Source organism: Erythrolamprus reginae, assembly GCF_031021105.1.
Source record: "Erythrolamprus reginae isolate rEryReg1 chromosome 13 unlocalized genomic scaffold, rEryReg1.hap1 SUPER_13_unloc_17, whole genome shotgun sequence".
NCBI lineage: Eukaryota > Metazoa > Chordata > Lepidosauria > Squamata > Dipsadidae > Erythrolamprus > Erythrolamprus reginae.
The window spans coordinates 112,106-129,254 of NW_027248444.1; the positions used below are offsets into that span (position 1 = coordinate 112,106).

At 43.6% G+C, this 17,149-nt stretch overlaps 1 long non-coding RNA gene across 1 annotated transcript; it reads right to left on the bottom strand.

Moving 5' to 3' along the window:
• Positions 1–6,094: 6,094 nt before the first annotated feature.
• LOC139155154 (uncharacterized) lies at positions 6,095–12,753 on the bottom strand. The gene is made up of 4 exons (XR_011557036.1): positions 12,648–12,753; positions 11,173–11,223; positions 6,416–6,591; positions 6,095–6,277 (listed from the first exon to the last, which is right to left on the bottom strand). It is a non-coding gene; the product is annotated as an uncharacterized lncRNA (long non-coding RNA).
• Between the last annotated feature and the right edge of the window lie 4,396 nt (positions 12,754–17,149).

Here is a 17,149-nt window from a genome sequence, read left to right on the forward strand (position 1 = left end):
TCTACTGCTCTTTCAGTGAGACAATATTTTCTCATGTAAGAAACATATAAGGCTGATGGCAGAAAAAGACCTCGTGGTCCATCTCCTCTGCCCTTATACTATTTCCTGTATTTTATCTTAGGATGGATATATGTTTATCCCAGGCATGGAAGTTTGTTCCAAACATCTACTGCTCTTTCAGTGAGACAATATTTTCTCATGTAAGAAACATATAGGGCTGATGGCAGAAAAAGACCTCGTGGTCCATCTCCTCTGCCCTTATACTATTTCCTGTATTTTATCTTAGGATGGATATATGTTTATCCCAGGCATGGAAGTTTGTTCCAAACATCTACTGCTCTTTCAGTGAGATAATATTTTCTCATGTAAGAAACATATAAGGCTGATGGCAGAAAAAGACCTCGTGGTCCATCTCCTCTGCCCTTATACTATTTCCTGTATTTTATCTTAGGATGGATATATGTTTATCCCAGGCATGGAAGTTTGTTCCAAACATCTACTGCTCTTTCAGTGAGACAATATTTTCTCATGTAAGAAACATATAAGGCTGATGGCAGAAAAAGACCTCGTGGTCCATCTCCTTTGCCCTTATACTATTTCCTGTATTTTATCTTAGGATGGATATATGTTTATCCCAGGCATGGAAGTTTGTTCCAAACATCTACTGCTCTTTCAGTGAGATAATATTTTCTCATGTAAGAATCATATAAGGCTGATGGCAGAAAAAGACCTCGTGGTCCATCTCCTCTGCCCTTATACTATTTCCTGTATTTTATCTTAGGATGGATATATGTTTATCCCAGGCATTGAAGTTTGTTCCAAACATCTACTGCTCTTTCAGTGAGATAATATTTTCTCATGTAAGAAACATATAAGGCTGATGGCAGAAAAAGACCTCGTGGTCCATCTCCTCTGCCCTTATACTATTTCCTGTATTTTAACTTAGGATGGATATATGTTTATCCCAGGCATGGAAGTTTGTTCCAAACATCTACTGCTCTTTCAGTGAGATAATATTTTCTCATGTAAGAAACATATAAGGCTGATGGCAGAAAAAGACCTTGTGGTCCATCTCCTCTGCCCTTATACTATTTCCTGTATTTTAATATATGTTTATCCAAGGCATGGAAGTTTGTTCCAAACATCTACTGCTCTTTCAGTGAGATAATATTTTCTCATGTAAGAAACATATAAGGCTGACGGCAGAAAAAGACCTTGTGGTCCATCTCCTCTGCCCTTATACTATTTCCTGTATTTTATCTTAGGATGGATATATGTTTATCCCAGGCATGGAAGTTTGTTCGAAACATCTACTGCTCTTTCAGTGAGATAATATTTTCTCATGTAAGAAACATATAAGGCTGATGGCAGAAAAAGACCTCGTGGTCCATCTCCTCTGCCCTTATACTATTTCCTGTATTTTATCTTAGGATCGATATATGTTTATCCCAGGCATGGAAGTTTGTTCCAAACATCTACTGCCCTTTCAGTGAGATCATATTTTCTCATGTAAGAAACATATAAGGCTGATGGCAGAAAAAGACCTCGTGGTCCATCTCCTCTGCCCTTATACTATTTCCTGTATTTTATCTTAGGATGGATATATGTTTATCCCAGGCATGGAAGTTTGTTCCAAGCCTCTACTGCTCTTTCAGTGAGATAATATTTTCTCATGTAAGAAACATATAAGGCTGATGGCAGAAAAAGACCTCGTGGTCCATCTCCTCTGCCCTTATACTATTTCCTGTATTTTATCTTAGGATGGATATATGTTTATCCCAGGCATGGAAGTTTGTTCCAAACATCTACTGCTCTTTCAGTGAGATAATATTTTCTCATGTAAGAAACATATAAGGCTGATGGCAGAAAAAGACCTCGTGGTCCATCTCCTCTGCCCTTATACTATTTCCTGTATTTTATCTTAGGATGGATATATGTTTATCCCAGGCATGGAAGTTTGTTCCACGCCTCTACTGCTCTTTCAGTGAGATAATATTTTCTCATGTAAGAAACATATAAGGCTGATGGCAGAAAAAGACCTCATGGTCCATCTCCTCTGCCCTTATACTATTCCCTGTATTTTTTTATCTTAGGATGGATATATGTTTATCCCAGGCATGGAAGTTTGTTCCAAACATCTACTGCTCTTTCAGTGAGATAATATTTTCTCATGTAAGAAACATATAAGGCTGATGGCAGAAAAAGACCTCGTGGTCCATCTCCTCTGCCCTTATACTATTTCCTGTATTTTATCTTAGGATGGATATATGTTTATCCCAGGCATGGAAGTTTGTTCCAAACATCTACTGCTCTTTCAGTGAGATAATATTTTCTCATGTAAGAAACATATAAGGCTGATGGCAGAAAAAGACCTCGTGGTCCATCTCCTCTGCCCTTATACTATTTCCTGTATTTTATCTTAGGATGGATATATGTTTATCCCAGGCATGGAAGTTTGTTCCACGCCTCTACTGCTCTTTCAGTGAGATAATATTTTCTCATGTAAGAAACATATAAGGCTGATGGCAGAAAAAGACCTCGTGGTCCATCTCCTCTGCCCTTATACTATTTCCTGTATTTTATCTTAGGATGGATATATGTTTATCCCAGGCATGGAAGTTTGTTCCAAACATCTACTGCTCTTTCAGTGAGATAATATTTTCTCATGTAAGAAACATATAAGGCTGATGGCAGAAAAAGACCTCGTGGTCCATCTCCTCTGCCCTTATACTATTTCCTGTATTTTATCTTAGGATGGATATATGTTTATCCCAGGCATGGAAGTTTGTTCCACGCCTCTACTGCTCTTTCAGTGAGATAATATTTTCTCATGTAAGAAACATATAAGGCTGATGGCAGAAAAAGACCTCATGGTCCATCTCCTCTGCCCTTATACTATTCCCTGTATTTTTTTATCTTAGGATGGATATATGTTTATCCCAGGCATGGAAGTTTGTTCCAAACATCTACTGCTCTTTCAGTGAGATAATATTTTCTCATGTAAGAAACATATAAGGCTGATGGCAGAAAAAGACCTCGTGGTCCATCTCCTCTGCCCTTATACTATTTCCTGTATTTTATCTTAGGATGGATATATGTTTATCCCAGGCATGGAAGTTTGTTCCAAACATCTACTGCTCTTTCAGTGAGGTAATATTTTCTCATGTAAGAAACATATAAGGCTGATGGCAGAAAAAGACCTCATGGTCCATCTCCTCTGCCCTTATACTATTTCCTGTATTTTATCTTAGGATGGATATATGTTTATCCCAGGCATGGAAGTTTGTTCCAAACATCTACTGCCCTTTCAGTGAGATAATATTTTCTCATGTAAGAAACATATAAGGCTGATGGCAGAAAAAGACCTCGTGGTCCATCTCCTCTGCCCTTATACTATTTCCTGTATTTTATCTTAGGGTGGATATATGTTTATCCCAGGCATGGAAGTTTGTTCCAAACATCTACTGCTCTTTCAGTGAGATAATATTTTCTCATGTAATAAACATATAAGGCTGATGGAAGAAAAGACCTCGTGGTCCATCTCCTCTGCCCTTATACTATTTTCTGTATTTTATCTTAGGATGGATCTATGTTTATCCCAGGCATGGAAGTTTGTTCCAAGCATCTACTACTCTTTCAGTGAAATAATATTTTCTCTGTTAGAAACATAGAAGACTGAGGTAGACAAAGACCTCGTGGTCCATCTTGTCTGCCCTTATACTATTTCCTGTATTTTATCTTAGGGTGGATATATGTTTATCCCAGGCATGGAAGTTTGTTCCAAACATCTACTGCTCTTTCAGTGAGATAATATTTTCTCATGTAAGAAACATATAAGGCTGATGGCAGAAAAAGACCTCGTGGTCCATCTCGTCTGCCCTTATACTATTTCCTGTATTTTATCTTAGGATGGATATATGTTTATCCCAGGCATGGAACTTTGTTCCAAACATCTACTGCTCTTTCAGTGAGATAATATTTTCTCATGTAAGAAACATATAAGGCTGACGGCAGAAAAAGACCTCGTGGTCCATCTCCTCTGCCCTTATACTATTTCGTGTATTTTATCTTAGGATGGATATATGTTTATCCCAGGCATGGAAGTTTGTTCCAAACATCTACTGCTCTTTCAGTGAGATAATATTTTCTCATGTAAGAAACATATAAGGCTGATGGCAGAAAAAGACCTCGTGGTCCATCTCCTCTGCCCTTATACTATTTCCTGTATTTTATCTTAGGATGGATATATGTTTATCCCAGGCAAGGAAGTTTGTTCCAAACATCTACTGCTCTTTCAGTGAGATAATATTTTCTCATGTAAGAAACATATAAGGCTGACGGCAGAGAAAGACCTCATGGTCCATCTCCTCTGCCCTTATACTATTTCCTGTATTTTAATATATGTTTATCCCAGGCATGGAAGTTTGTTCCAAGCATCTACGACTCTTTCAGTGAGATAATATTTTCTCATGTAAGAAACATATAAGGCTGATGGCAGAAAAAGACGTCGTGGTCCATCTCCTCTGCCCTTATACTATTTCCTGTATTTTATCTTAGGATGGATATATGTTTATCCCAGGCATGGAAGTTTGTTCCAAACATCTACTGCTCTTTCTGTGAGATAATATTTTCTCATGTAAGAAACATATAAGGCTGATGGCAGAAAAAGACGTCGTGGTCCATCACCTCTGCCCTTATACTATTTCCTGTATTTTATCTTAGGATGGATATATGTTTATCCCAGGCATGGAAGTTTGTTCCAAACATCTACTGCTCTTTCAGTGAGACAATATTTTCTCATGTAAGAAACATATATGGCTGTTTGCAGAAAAAGACCTCGTGGTCCATCTCCTCTGCCCTTATACTATTTCCTGTATTTTATCTTAGGATGGATATATGTTTATCCCAGGCATGGAAGTTTGTTCCAAACATCTACTGCTCTTTCAGTGAGATAATATTTTCTCATGTAAGAAACATATAAGGCTGATGGCAGAAAAAGACCTCATGGTCCATCTCCTCTGCCCTTATACTATTTCCTGTATTTTATCTTAGGATGGATGTATGTTTATCCCAGGCATGGAACTTTGTTCCAAGCCTCTACAACTCTTTCAATGGGATAATATTTTCTCATGTTAGAAACATAGAAGACTGACGGCAGAAAAAGACCTCATGGTCCATCTCGTCTGCCCTTATACTATTTTCTATATTTTACCTTAGGATGGATCTATGTTTATGCCAGGCATGGAACTTTGTTCCAAGCCTCTACAACTCTTTCAATGGGATAATATTTTCTCATGTTAGAAACATAGAACACTGACGGCAGAAAAAGACCTCATGGTCCATCTTGTCTGCCCTTATACTATTTTCTGTATTTATCTTAGGATGGATCTATGTTTATCCCAGACATGGAAGTTTGTTCCAAGCATCTACTACTCATTCATTGAAATAATATTTTCTCTGTTAGAAAAATAGAAGACTGACGGCAGAAAAAGACCTCATGGTCCATCTTGTCTGCCCTTATACTATTTTCTGTATTTATCTTAGGATGGATCTATGTTTATCACAGGCATGGAAGTTTGTTCCAAGCATCTACTACTCTTTCAGTGAAATAATATTTTCTCATGTTAAAAACATAGAAGACTGATGGCAGAAAAAGACCTCATGGTCCATCTTGTCTGCCCTTATACTATTTTCTGTATTTATCTTAGGATGGATCTATGTTTATCCCAGGCATGGAAGTTTGTTCCAAGCATCTACTACTCTTTCAGTGAAATAATATTTTCTCATGTTAAAAACATAGAAGACTGACGGCAGAAAAAGACCTCATGGTCCATCTCGTCTGCCCTTATACTATTTTCTATATTTTACCTTAGGATGGATCTATGTTTATCCCAGGCATGGAACTTTGTTCCAAGCCTCTACAACACTTTGAGTGAGATAATATTTTCTCATGTAAGAAACATATAAGGCTGATGGCAGAAAAAGACCTCATGGTCCATCTCGTCTGCCCTTATACTATTTTCTGTATTTATCTTAGGATGGATCTATGTTTATCCCAGGCATGGAAGTTTGTTCCAAGCATCTACTGTACATATGAACGGGGAAGAGGAGGATCTCGTGGTCGCGGTCTCAGGAAGCAGTTGAGAAGAGGGAGAAGCTGCAGGGGAAGAGGGTGAAGAAGTGGAGATGACGTGTCAGCTGTCACAGGTCTTGATGCAGGTTGGGCTTCAGCAGAACGTAGGAGTCGGCAGAAGTCTGGAGGCTTTTCCTTCCAAATCTGAGGAAGAAAGAAGGGAGGTGAGACCACGAGAGGGTGGACTTTCAGCCCATGTCCAAACACACCTTGCGTGAATCCCCGGTTGATTCAAGGTGGATTCACGCAAGGTGGAAGTTCTACCATGGGAGGAAGACTTACCTGCGTTGGTCAAGATCCCTGGAAGGCTGGAGAGCACAAGGACTGTGCAGTGCCACCAGCAGTCCGTCTCCAGGAGGCCACCCACAATACCCACCAGTTTCTCTAAGCTTGAGTTCGAGAGATGTTCTCTGCCTCCCGAGGCCCAGCTGAAATGGGGACGTTGCAGGAACCTTCCCCTGGAGTGGGAAGAGGATGGAGATGTTACCTGCTGCTGCCACGCCCACCAGGCCACGCCCACAGAACCGGTAGTAAAAAATGTTTGAAACTCACCATTCATCTGCCTTCAGATTTTCTTTGTGCTTCAGACCTCGGAAGGTTCTCAGGGTGGAGATTGGAGGCAAAGACACTTTGAATGGGGACTAAATGAGGCAGCTCTTAAATAAGGGCTGTATTTTTGCCATAGCTTCACAATAAAGTATTTCTACTGTAGCTTCCCTGGTTGTGTTTTCCCTGGTCTACCTTGCAGGGCTGATTGGCAGCTGTTTCTTTTTATAGTGGGGTTGTGAGTGTGAAACTGGGGTGGGGTAGTTCAGGAGCCACTCGGCTTTCCTTACATGGGTGATTTGTGTATGTGTGTTTTGCATTTATTGTGGGGAGGGGGGGCGGCAACACAGTTTCCACCCTGCTTATGCAGGCTCTTACATGTACACAGAATTTGGCCTGCCCAAATCACCAAGGACTTGACCAACTCCCCTACAAAGGCCAGAAGGGGCAATTGATCGCAGAGATATTTTTGCACTCGCTACAGCCCTGCGCCCCCATCACAGGGCTGACCAAGCTTGGGCATTCATTCTGGTCTTCTTCCAGCGGTCCATCCCTGGTCACTGGGGTCCACCATCCTCCCACCTCCCACCCAGCTGCATGGCCACAGCCAATAACCAGGCAGAGTTAATAATGGCCCATTTGCAGGGCAGCAAAACTAAATGCCGGCCAATACCTGCACCGAGGGATGGTTCTCTGCCTTCTCAATGGATGGCAGAGGCCTCGGACACCGGAGAGACAGGGGACAGAGCGTCAGGGTCTGGAAAGGCCCACGTGGGGGTCCGGCACACACGCTTCTCCCTTCACTGCCATGCACTTTGCATGAACCCCGAATTGCCACCAGCCCATGGCAGGAGACCTTGAGGGTGGGGGCAAGGTGGCCTGCATCATGGGAAGTGGAGTTCAGGGCAAAATGCAAAGGACAGGGCAGCAGTGGCAGAAGCATGATGCCGGACCAACACCGGTGAGGTTTTCCAGATCCCATCGCTCTGTCTCCCGCCTCTCCCGTGTCCAAGGCCACAGCCATCCACTGAGAAGGCAGAGGGCCAATCCCAGCGCACAGGGATCGACTGGCCTTCAATTCTCCTGCTCCACCAAATTAGCCAGAAGAAAGTCTCAATGGGTGAATTCGCAGTGATCACGTAGCAGAGAGGAAGGACAGCTGACCATTGCCAGGCTGCAAGTGCTGGCACAGAACCACAGAATGAGAAAGAATGACCAGGACAGCTCAGGCCATGGTGGCCATGAAAATGTAACTGCAATCAATTGTCCTTGTGGGCCATTGGGGATTCTGTTCTGGTTCTAAGAACCATCGCCATGGCCAAATTATGCCAGGCAAAAACGAACACCCAACAACGAACTGCCCCGCGGAGTTTCCCAACGCTGCGCAGTGATGCCTGAATTGCCAGGCAGGAGGGTTGCCGCGGTCAGAGTGCCAGGTCAGTGGAAGAGTGGGGGAGCGACTAAGGTGGGCGAGAGGGGCAAAGAAAGCCCCCTTTACCTGCAGGCAAGTCAAAGGGAGGATTTACTGTCTCTCTCTCCCTGTCTCTCAGGCACACATAGACACACACTCAGGGCCACACAAGGGTTCTCTTCCCTCCCGCCTCCTTCCAAGAGTCTCCAACTTCACAGCCACCGCTGCTCCTCGCCTCTCCTGCCCCGGGAGTGGAGCCGGGCGCCGTTTCTCCCTGCCTGCCAGTTGCAACCGGAGGTGCCCGATCCGCCCCTCCCAAGACCGGCTTCCCTGCCACAGCGCCTGCCCGCCTGCCTTGCAGAGTCTGCAGTGGGGAGGTGCCAGGAGAGGCTCCCCCTGTAGCCACTCTCTCTCCTCGGTGGGGGTGCCGCAGCCTCTGGAGCTGCCGCCCCCACGTGGCCTGGGAAGGAGGAGGCACAGAGAGCCCCTGCCCGCCATCCCCACAGCCTCCCTGAGAGGAAGCCCATCCAGGCACTCGGCTGGCTGTTGTACTCTGACCGGCGTCACAGAGAAGAAAAGAGAGGAAGGATGGAAGAGAGAGAGAGAGAGAAAGAAAGGGAGGGAGAGGCAGGGAGAAAGAGAGAGAAAGGGAGGGAGAGAGAGAAGGGGAGGGAGGAAGAGAGAGAGAGAAAGGCAGGGAGAGAAAGAAAGGGAGGAAGGAAGGAAGAGAGAAAAAGGCTGTTCCCTGTCTCATTCAATCTCTGGAGACTCACCCTGCACAGCTTCTCTGGGGTTCCACTGGGTGACCCTTTCGGCCCCTGAGAGAGCAGTGTGGGCGAATCACCTGAGGGACGCAGCTGCCAGCCTCCTCCAGTCCCTGAGGACCCCTCACTGTGGACCCCCTCCCTCCCACCTTCTCTTTCTTGGAGAGAATGCCAGAAGCAAAAAACAACCAAATGCCTCCTCACCAGCAATCAACACCTCTATGTGCATAGATCCACTCCCAAGGTCAGTATCAGACACACAGACCAAGAGTGAACCACCTCCGAATGAACAAGTAGTCCAACTCCTCTCCAGACCATTTTCAACCACACTGACCCTGCAAGCCACTTGAACACAAGGTGAGAATAAACCCAACTCTCTCCTAGCACTGAATATTCCCTAATAGAAACATCTGCAAAGGAAACTACCAAGCTCAGAGAACACTAAGGAAACAGGTCTGAGAGGTCCCGGCATTCTTTCCAAGAAAGAGAAGGTGGGAGGGAGGGGGTCCACAGTGAGGGGGTCCTCAGGGACTGGAGGAGGCTGGCAGCTGTGTCCTTCGCGTGATTCGCCCTCACTGCTCTCTCAGGGGCTGAAAGGGTCACTCAGTGGAACCCCAGAGAAGCTGGGCAGGGTGAGTCTCCAGGGATTGAATGAGGCAGGCAACAGCCTTTTTCTCTCTTTCTTCTTCCTTTCTCTCTCTTTCTCCCTTCTTTCCTCCCTCTCTTTATCTTTCCTTCTCTCTCTCTCCCTACCTACCTCACTCCCTCTCTTTCTTTCCCTCTCTCTCCCTCCCTTTCTCCCTCTCTCTTCCTCCAGACTACGCCAGGCGCAACCCCTATAAAATCTATAATGCTCCAACATCCTCACCTAGCATTAAAATGGGCCATTGGGGATTTTGTTCTGGTTCTAAGCTGTGCAGGGTGAGTCTCCAGGGATTGAATGAGAAGGCAACGGCCTTTTTCTCTCTTTCTCTCTTCCTCCCTCCCTCTCTCTTTCTCTCTCTTCCTTCCTCTTTCTCCCTTCCTTCTTCCCTCAATCTTGCTTTCTTTCTTTCCCCCTCTCGTTTCCTCCCTCTTTTTCTCTCTCCCTCCCTTTCTCTCTCTCTTCCTCCCTCCTTTTCTCTCTCTCCCTCCCTTTCTCTCTCTCCCTTTCTCTCCCCTTCTTTCTCTCTTTCTCTCTCTTCCTTCCTTTCTCCCTTCCTTCTTCCCTCCCTCTTTCTTTCTTTCTTTCCCCCTCTCGCTTCCTCGCTTCCTCCCTCCCTTTCTCTCTCCCTCCCTTTCTCTCTCTCTTCCTCCCTCCTTTTCTCTCTCCCCCTCCCTTTCTCTCTCTCCCTTTGTCTCCCCTTCTTTCTCTCTTTCTCTCTCTTTGTTCCTTTCTCTCTTTTCTTCTCTGTGAAGCCGGTCAGAGTACAACAGCCAGCCGAGTGCCTGGATGGGCTTCCTCCCAAGGGGGCTGTGGGGATGGCGGGCAGGGACTCTCTGTGCCTCTCCCTTCCAGGGCCACATGGGGGATGTGGCTCCAGAGGCAGTGGCGCCCCCACCGAGGAGAGAGAACGGCTACAGGGGGAGCCTGTCTTGGCACTTCCCCACCGCAGATTCTGCAAGGCGGGTGGGTGGGCGCTGAGGCGGGGAAGCCGGTCTTGGGAGGGGTGGATCGGAGACCAGTGGTTGCAACCGGCGTGCGGGGAGAAACGGCGCCCGGCTCCAATCCCAGGGTAGGAGAGGCGAGGAGGAGCGGCGGCTGTGAAGTTGGAGACTCTTGGAAGGAGGCGGGAGGGAAGAGAACCCTTGTGTGGCCCTGAGTGTGTGTCTACATGCGTGTGAGAGAGGGGGAGAGAGAGAGAGTAAATCCCTCTTTTTAGTTGCCTACAGGTAAAGGGGGCTTCCTTCGTCCCTCTCGCCCACCTTGGTCACTTCCCCGTTCTTCCGCAGACCCGGCACTCCAACCGCGGCGGTGCTCCTGCCTGGCAGCTCAGGCATCACTGCGCAGCGTTGGAAAACTCCGTGGAGCAGTTCATTGTTGGTTGCGCCACCGAGCAGCTTAGAGGGAACACTGGCCATCACCGCCATTTCTACGCTGCCCCTCTGGTTCTACCGCCGCCAATAGCTAAAATGATGTCAGAACAAAAACTGTTTATATCTTTTAGGTACTTTTGTTACATTTTTAACCATCATTAATTTGTAACCTCCCCCCCAAAATAAACCTTCACTAAAGCACCTAAACCACATGTTGCAGTAATAAACCACGTGTTGCCAATAGTACGTGTCAGGCCTTTTGGTTAAATACAACATTGGAAAGTGAATTAAAATTGGCCTACCATTGATGTCTTCGACTGCTTGTCTGTTGTGATTCCCATCAGGTAGAGGGCCTTTGAAATAAGAATAATAAAAAGTCAACATCACCAAATGACCACCTGATGTTCAGAACTAGAAAACCAATTCATGGATTTTACAAAGGTGCTTTTATGCTCCTAGGAGTGAAAGAAGGCAAGATGGGATGAATTTGAACCTTGTGTCCTTGAGAATATTTCAGGCCGCTGGTTTTTACTGTTCCCAAAGATATGACCTCCAGTTTCTGTCACTCTGCAGGAAGAGGAAGGCATCCCTAAAATTCCCCTGAGAATTCCTGCAAGAAAGTCAAATCACCCCCCTGGACATGACTTAATTTTAGGTAACTTTTGTCTTTAGTTCCTTTAAGTAGCTAGTCCTCTACGTGCTTTGTTTAAGGAATTGAACCTTGGCTAGAATTACTTCAATCCCAAGAATTGGCTTTAATTCCTGAAAAGCAAGGGTCAGCTCATGGACTTGTAGTAATTTACCTTGAATTAGCTAGTCCTCCATATGTTTCAATACTACTTTATTTGGCCAAGTTAATTTGAGCCTTGATAAAAATTACCTTACCCCCCCTAAAAATCCCTTTATTCCTGAAAGCAAGGTCATTTTTACCTAAGGTCATTTTTACCTTTAGAGCAGGGGTGAAATTAAAGCTATTTTTAATTATGACTTCCCTGTGACCTGGCATTATTTAATAGTTAAATAATTTAATTTAATTATTTAACCTGGCTAAGTTACCTTAGCTCCCACCAGTATGTTACTCTAAGAAATTAAACTTTGGCTAAAAATTCACCCCAAGCCTCAAGATTTGACTTTCTTTCAAGAAACCAAGGCCAACTCATAGACCTGAAGCAACTTTAGTTCACCTTTCCACCTTTAATTACTTGAAGTAGCTAGTCCTCTACATATTTTTTAAAAGAACTTCAAATCTGAGCTAAAATTTCTTTCCTCAGTCCAAGACAGGTGAACTTTATTCAAGAAAGCATAAGGTCAGGCACTGAAGCAATTTAGCCTTGAAGCCAATTTTAACCCTTATATTTTGCACCTGTGGTCATTTAGCCCTCTTAACTGCACCTGGCTAAAATCCCCTCTTTTATTCCTCCTTTTAAGCTACTTTTAACACTCTCTGGTCTGGTTGGTCCTTTGAATAGAACACAGCTGAGATTTCCCCAGACTCCATCCATATTTTACTGCTAGAACCTCCAGCCTTGTTTAAAATTATTCGGGACCTAGAAATTTGCCCCATTTCCCTGGGGGAAACCCACTTGGTGGGACTGTGGCAATTCCCCATAGGTATTGGGACCCCTTTAAATAAAACGCCCTTGAGGTATTTCCTCAAAAACCACTGGTGTTTTACTCCTGAGGAAATACACGTCCTGGTAAAAAATTACTTATTAAAATTACTTATTAAAATTAGCGGAGTTGCCTTCCTTACTCCCCGAAAATCGACTAAAATTACCTCAAATGCTGTTTTTACTCCGAGAATAGACTAAAATGACTCTCCCTGAGAATAGGCTACATATGCGTTAGCTCCCCTCAGCGACCCACAACGTCTAAGAGCCTCAAAATATGTATTTATTTATTTCAACATATGAAACATTTGAGAAGTAATGATAAAAAGGATGACTAGGGTCGCCTCAGCGTGCAAGAGGCACCTGTCGCGGTCTAAAAACTGCGAAGTCTTCGGGAGGCGCCGTGGGGAGAGAGGGGTCGCAGCGCCCCCTTTCGACAGACAGAGGAGAAACGCGAACGAAATGCAGCTTGTTTTACCTCAGCCTCGGGAGCAAGACGACGTTTTGTTCCGCCCCCTCGGAGGAGAAGGGGGCGGGGGCGCAGCCAATCCGAGGGGCAGGTTTTCCAAAGCAGCCAATCGCCGGTCGGAGAGCGCTTGGCGGGAAAGGCGCGCGGCTCTTGGTGGCCTCACAGGTGAGGGTGATTGACAGGAGCGCGCGGACTGGGCAGTGCTTTAAACTAGCTTGCCGCGAGACAGCTGCAAGGGGCCTTGTGGGTCATCTAGTCCAACCCCGTTCAAGCAGGAGTCCCTGCACCATTTCAGACAAATGGCCATCCCAATCTCCCAGGACTTCCATAGGCAACTTCTGCTGCACTGTGTCAAATAAAATAAGATAAATAAGGGAACTTTTATTCTCACTTTTTACTATGGGCACATTGGCCCACATTAAAAGTGAAATTTATTTATTTATCTATTTATTTATTTATTGGATTTGTATGCCGCCCCTCTCTGCAGACTTGGGGCGAAATTATATTGGCTGCTCTCACAATTTACATACTTACCTACCTATCGCTTTATCTTCCATTATCCATCCATCCAATCACCCATCCATCTATCTACATGCACATCTATCTCTAATCTATATATGTACCATCTATATGTATCATCTCCATACATCACACAAACACACCATTGTCCATTTTGAATACATGGTATTCTTGGCCTCTGTTTTGTTAAATAATATCTCTTTTTCTTCTGTATCTTCTGCAATCAGTCAATCTTATAAATAATGTTTGAGTAAGATTTAAATATGTTAAAGAGAAACATTTAAATATGTTATATATGTGAGAAACATTTAAATACGTTAAAGGGTTAGATAAGGTCCAGGAGGGAAGTGTTTTTAATAGGAAAGTGAACACAAGAACAAGGGGGACACAATCTGAAGTTAGTTGGGGGAAAGATCAAAAGCAACGTGAGAAAATATTTTACTGAAAGAGTAGTAGATGCTTGGAACAAACTTCCAGCAGAGGTGGTTGGTAAATCCACAGTCACTGAATTTAAACACGCCTGGGATAAACATAGATCCATCCTAAGATAAAATACAGGAAATAGTAGAAGGGCAGACGAGATGGACCGTGAGTTCTTTTTATGCCGTCAGTCTTCTATGTTTCTATGAGTAGATTGTTCCCAAACAACTTTATTTGATATGGTCTATAGTCAAATAGTGTTGCTCCATTGTTTTTATGGATCTGTTTTCCTTTAAGAATAAACTTTTATTGTTTCCTTCAAATTCTGTCTCATTATCTGTTTATTTTCCAATTAACAACAAGACTTTTTCATAGGAGGGTTTCTTACAATTAGTCTCAAAGGTTTCATATAGATTTTATATGTTGCAAACCACTCCAGTCCTCAGAGAGGGGCGGTAGATAAATCCAATAGATGATAGATAGATAGATAGATAGATAGATAGATAGATAGATAGATAGATAGATAGATAGATATTCATGGTGTAACCAACCAGCAATCACCCCTTTTGCTTTGTTTTTTTTTCTGTTGAAGGCTGACTTCCCACCCCACCCCACTACAAATACATCCAGTTTTTAAATTATCTCTTATTATTTTTGCAGAGGACTAAGAGATCAGAGGGAGATTTGTGCTCTTACAGGCAGCCCTCCACTTATAACAGTTCATAACAGTTGTTTTTCATAAATTGCTTAAGACCCACCTGTATCGCCAGGCATGGGGGAATTGAGACATCTCCCCAGGCTTGTATAGTTTTAATGTATGGTATGTTTGCAATGTATGGTTTTTAAATAACGGGCTTTAGATACTTTCTTTTAAATATTAGATTTATTACACTGCACATTGTTATTATTATTGTTGTGAGCTACCCCGAGTCTGTGGAGAAAGGCAGCATACAAATCTAATTAATAATAATAATAATAATAATAATAATAATAATAATAATAATAATTCATAAAAATCTAATAAATAATAATAATAATAATAATAATAATAATAATCTAATAAATAATTATTATTAATAATAATAATAATAATTATTTATTAGATTATTATTATTATTATTATTTATTAGATTTTTATGAATTATTATTATTATTATTATTATTATTATTATTATTATTATTATTTATTAGATTTGTATGCCGTCCCTCTCCGTAGACTCGGGGTGGCTCACAACAATAACAAGAACAATGTAAGAACAAATCTAATAATTTTAAAAACACTAAAAACCCCGTTATTAAAAACAAACATACACACAAACATACCATGCATAAACTATATAGGCCCGGGGGAGATGTCCCAGTTCCCCCATGCCTGACGGCAGAGATGGGTCTTAAGAACTTTACGAAAGGCAAGGAGGGTGGGGGCAGTTCTAATCTCCGGGGGAGCTGATTCCAGAGGATCGGGGCCGCCACAGAGAAGGCTCTTGGCTCTTCTCCTGGGTCCCGCCAAACGACATTGTTTAGTCGATGGCACCTGGAGAAGACCAACTCTGTGGGACCTAATTATTCTTATTATCATTATTATCATTTAGTGACCATTCAAAGTTATAATGGCATAGAAAAAGCGACTTATGATTTTTCACACTTAGCATCTCCGTGATGGAGATTCAGACGCTTGGACACTGATTCATATTTATGACGATTGCAGTGTACAGGGATCACGTGATCCCATTTTGCAGACTTCTGCCAATCAAAGTCAACGAGGAAGCCAAATTCACTTTAACGGCCATGCTACTTACTTAACAACTACAGTGATTCACCTAACAACGGTGGCAAGAAAGGTCACAAGATGGGGAAGAGCTCACTTAAGAAAAGTTTCACTCAGCCATGTAGATTTTGGCCTCAATTGTGGTCAAGGGCTACCTTGCACTGGGCATGCTTTGGATTACAAGTCCCATCAGCCACTTTCAGGGTGGGGGTGTTGATAGGGATCCTCCCTTCTTGCAACAGGTTGCCCCACCCTCAGGGCCATTTTGTGTGTTTTTGTGTTTTGCTTGCACCCCCCTCCCCATGTTACAATCTCTTGTTTTTATTGTTTTGTGCAAATATTGAATTTCCCAAGATTCTTTTGAAGAAAAATATAATAATAATCCAGGACTGGTTTTCTTTGCTTTGCTTTTTAATAATTCTGCTTAAATGATACAGATGGAGAAATTTTTGATACACCATGTCTTAACTTCCTGGAAGTAAAATAAATTGACACAGATTTGAAACTGTTTCCTCCTTTCTCTGTTACCTTGCGCTCGTCTTCCCTTCCACTATTTCCCATATTTTATCTTAGGATGGATATATGTTTATCCCAGGCATGGAAGTTTGTTCCAAGCCTCTATAACTCTTTCAACCCCTCCCCCTCCCCCATTGACTCTCTTCAGCACAAAGGAGGAGGGAGGGGGGAGGGAGGGAGTTTGTGAGGGAGGGAGGGGAGGGGGCTTCACTCAGAGAAACTAAGAGGGCCCCACATCCCCCCTCCCCCATTGACTCTCTCCAGCACAAAGGAGGAGGGAGGGAGGGAGGGATGGGGGAGGGAGTTAGGGAGGGGACCTATCAGGAGAAGAGGGAAATCAGAGGCTCCTATAGGCTGAGTTCAGAGCTGGGAGGAGACAAAGTTCAGACACCAGGACATGGCATGAAAAAAAGCACTTAGTGGGAGTCCTCTACTTACGACCACAACTGAAGCCAACATTTCTGTGGTTGGGGAGAGATTAGTTAAGTGAACTTTGCTCCACTTTACGACCTTTGTCACCACAGTTGTTATGTTTGTAACATGGTTGTTGAATGAATCTGGCTTCCCTGTTGACTCTGCGTGTGGGATGGCTGCAAAAGGGGATCCCAGGACCTTGGGCTTGGTAGCCTTCTAGTTCTCAGTGAGGACAGTTCCCCCACTTCTGATTTTCAAGTCCAATTAGAACCTGGATGCTTTGCTCTCTCAAGTTGCCAGTTCTCAGTGAGAACACTTCCCCCACTTCTGATTTTCAAGTCCAATTAGAACCTGGATGTTTTGCCCTCTCAAGTTGCTAGTTCTGAGTGAGAACACTTCCCACACTTCTGATTTTCAAGTCCAATTAGACGCTGGATGTTTTGCCCTCAAGTCTCTAGTTCTGAGTGAGAACAGTTCCCCCGCCTCTCCCAATACTTCTGATTTACAAGTCCAGAAAAGGACCTCATGGTCCATCTCGTCTGCCCTTATACTGTTTCCTGTAT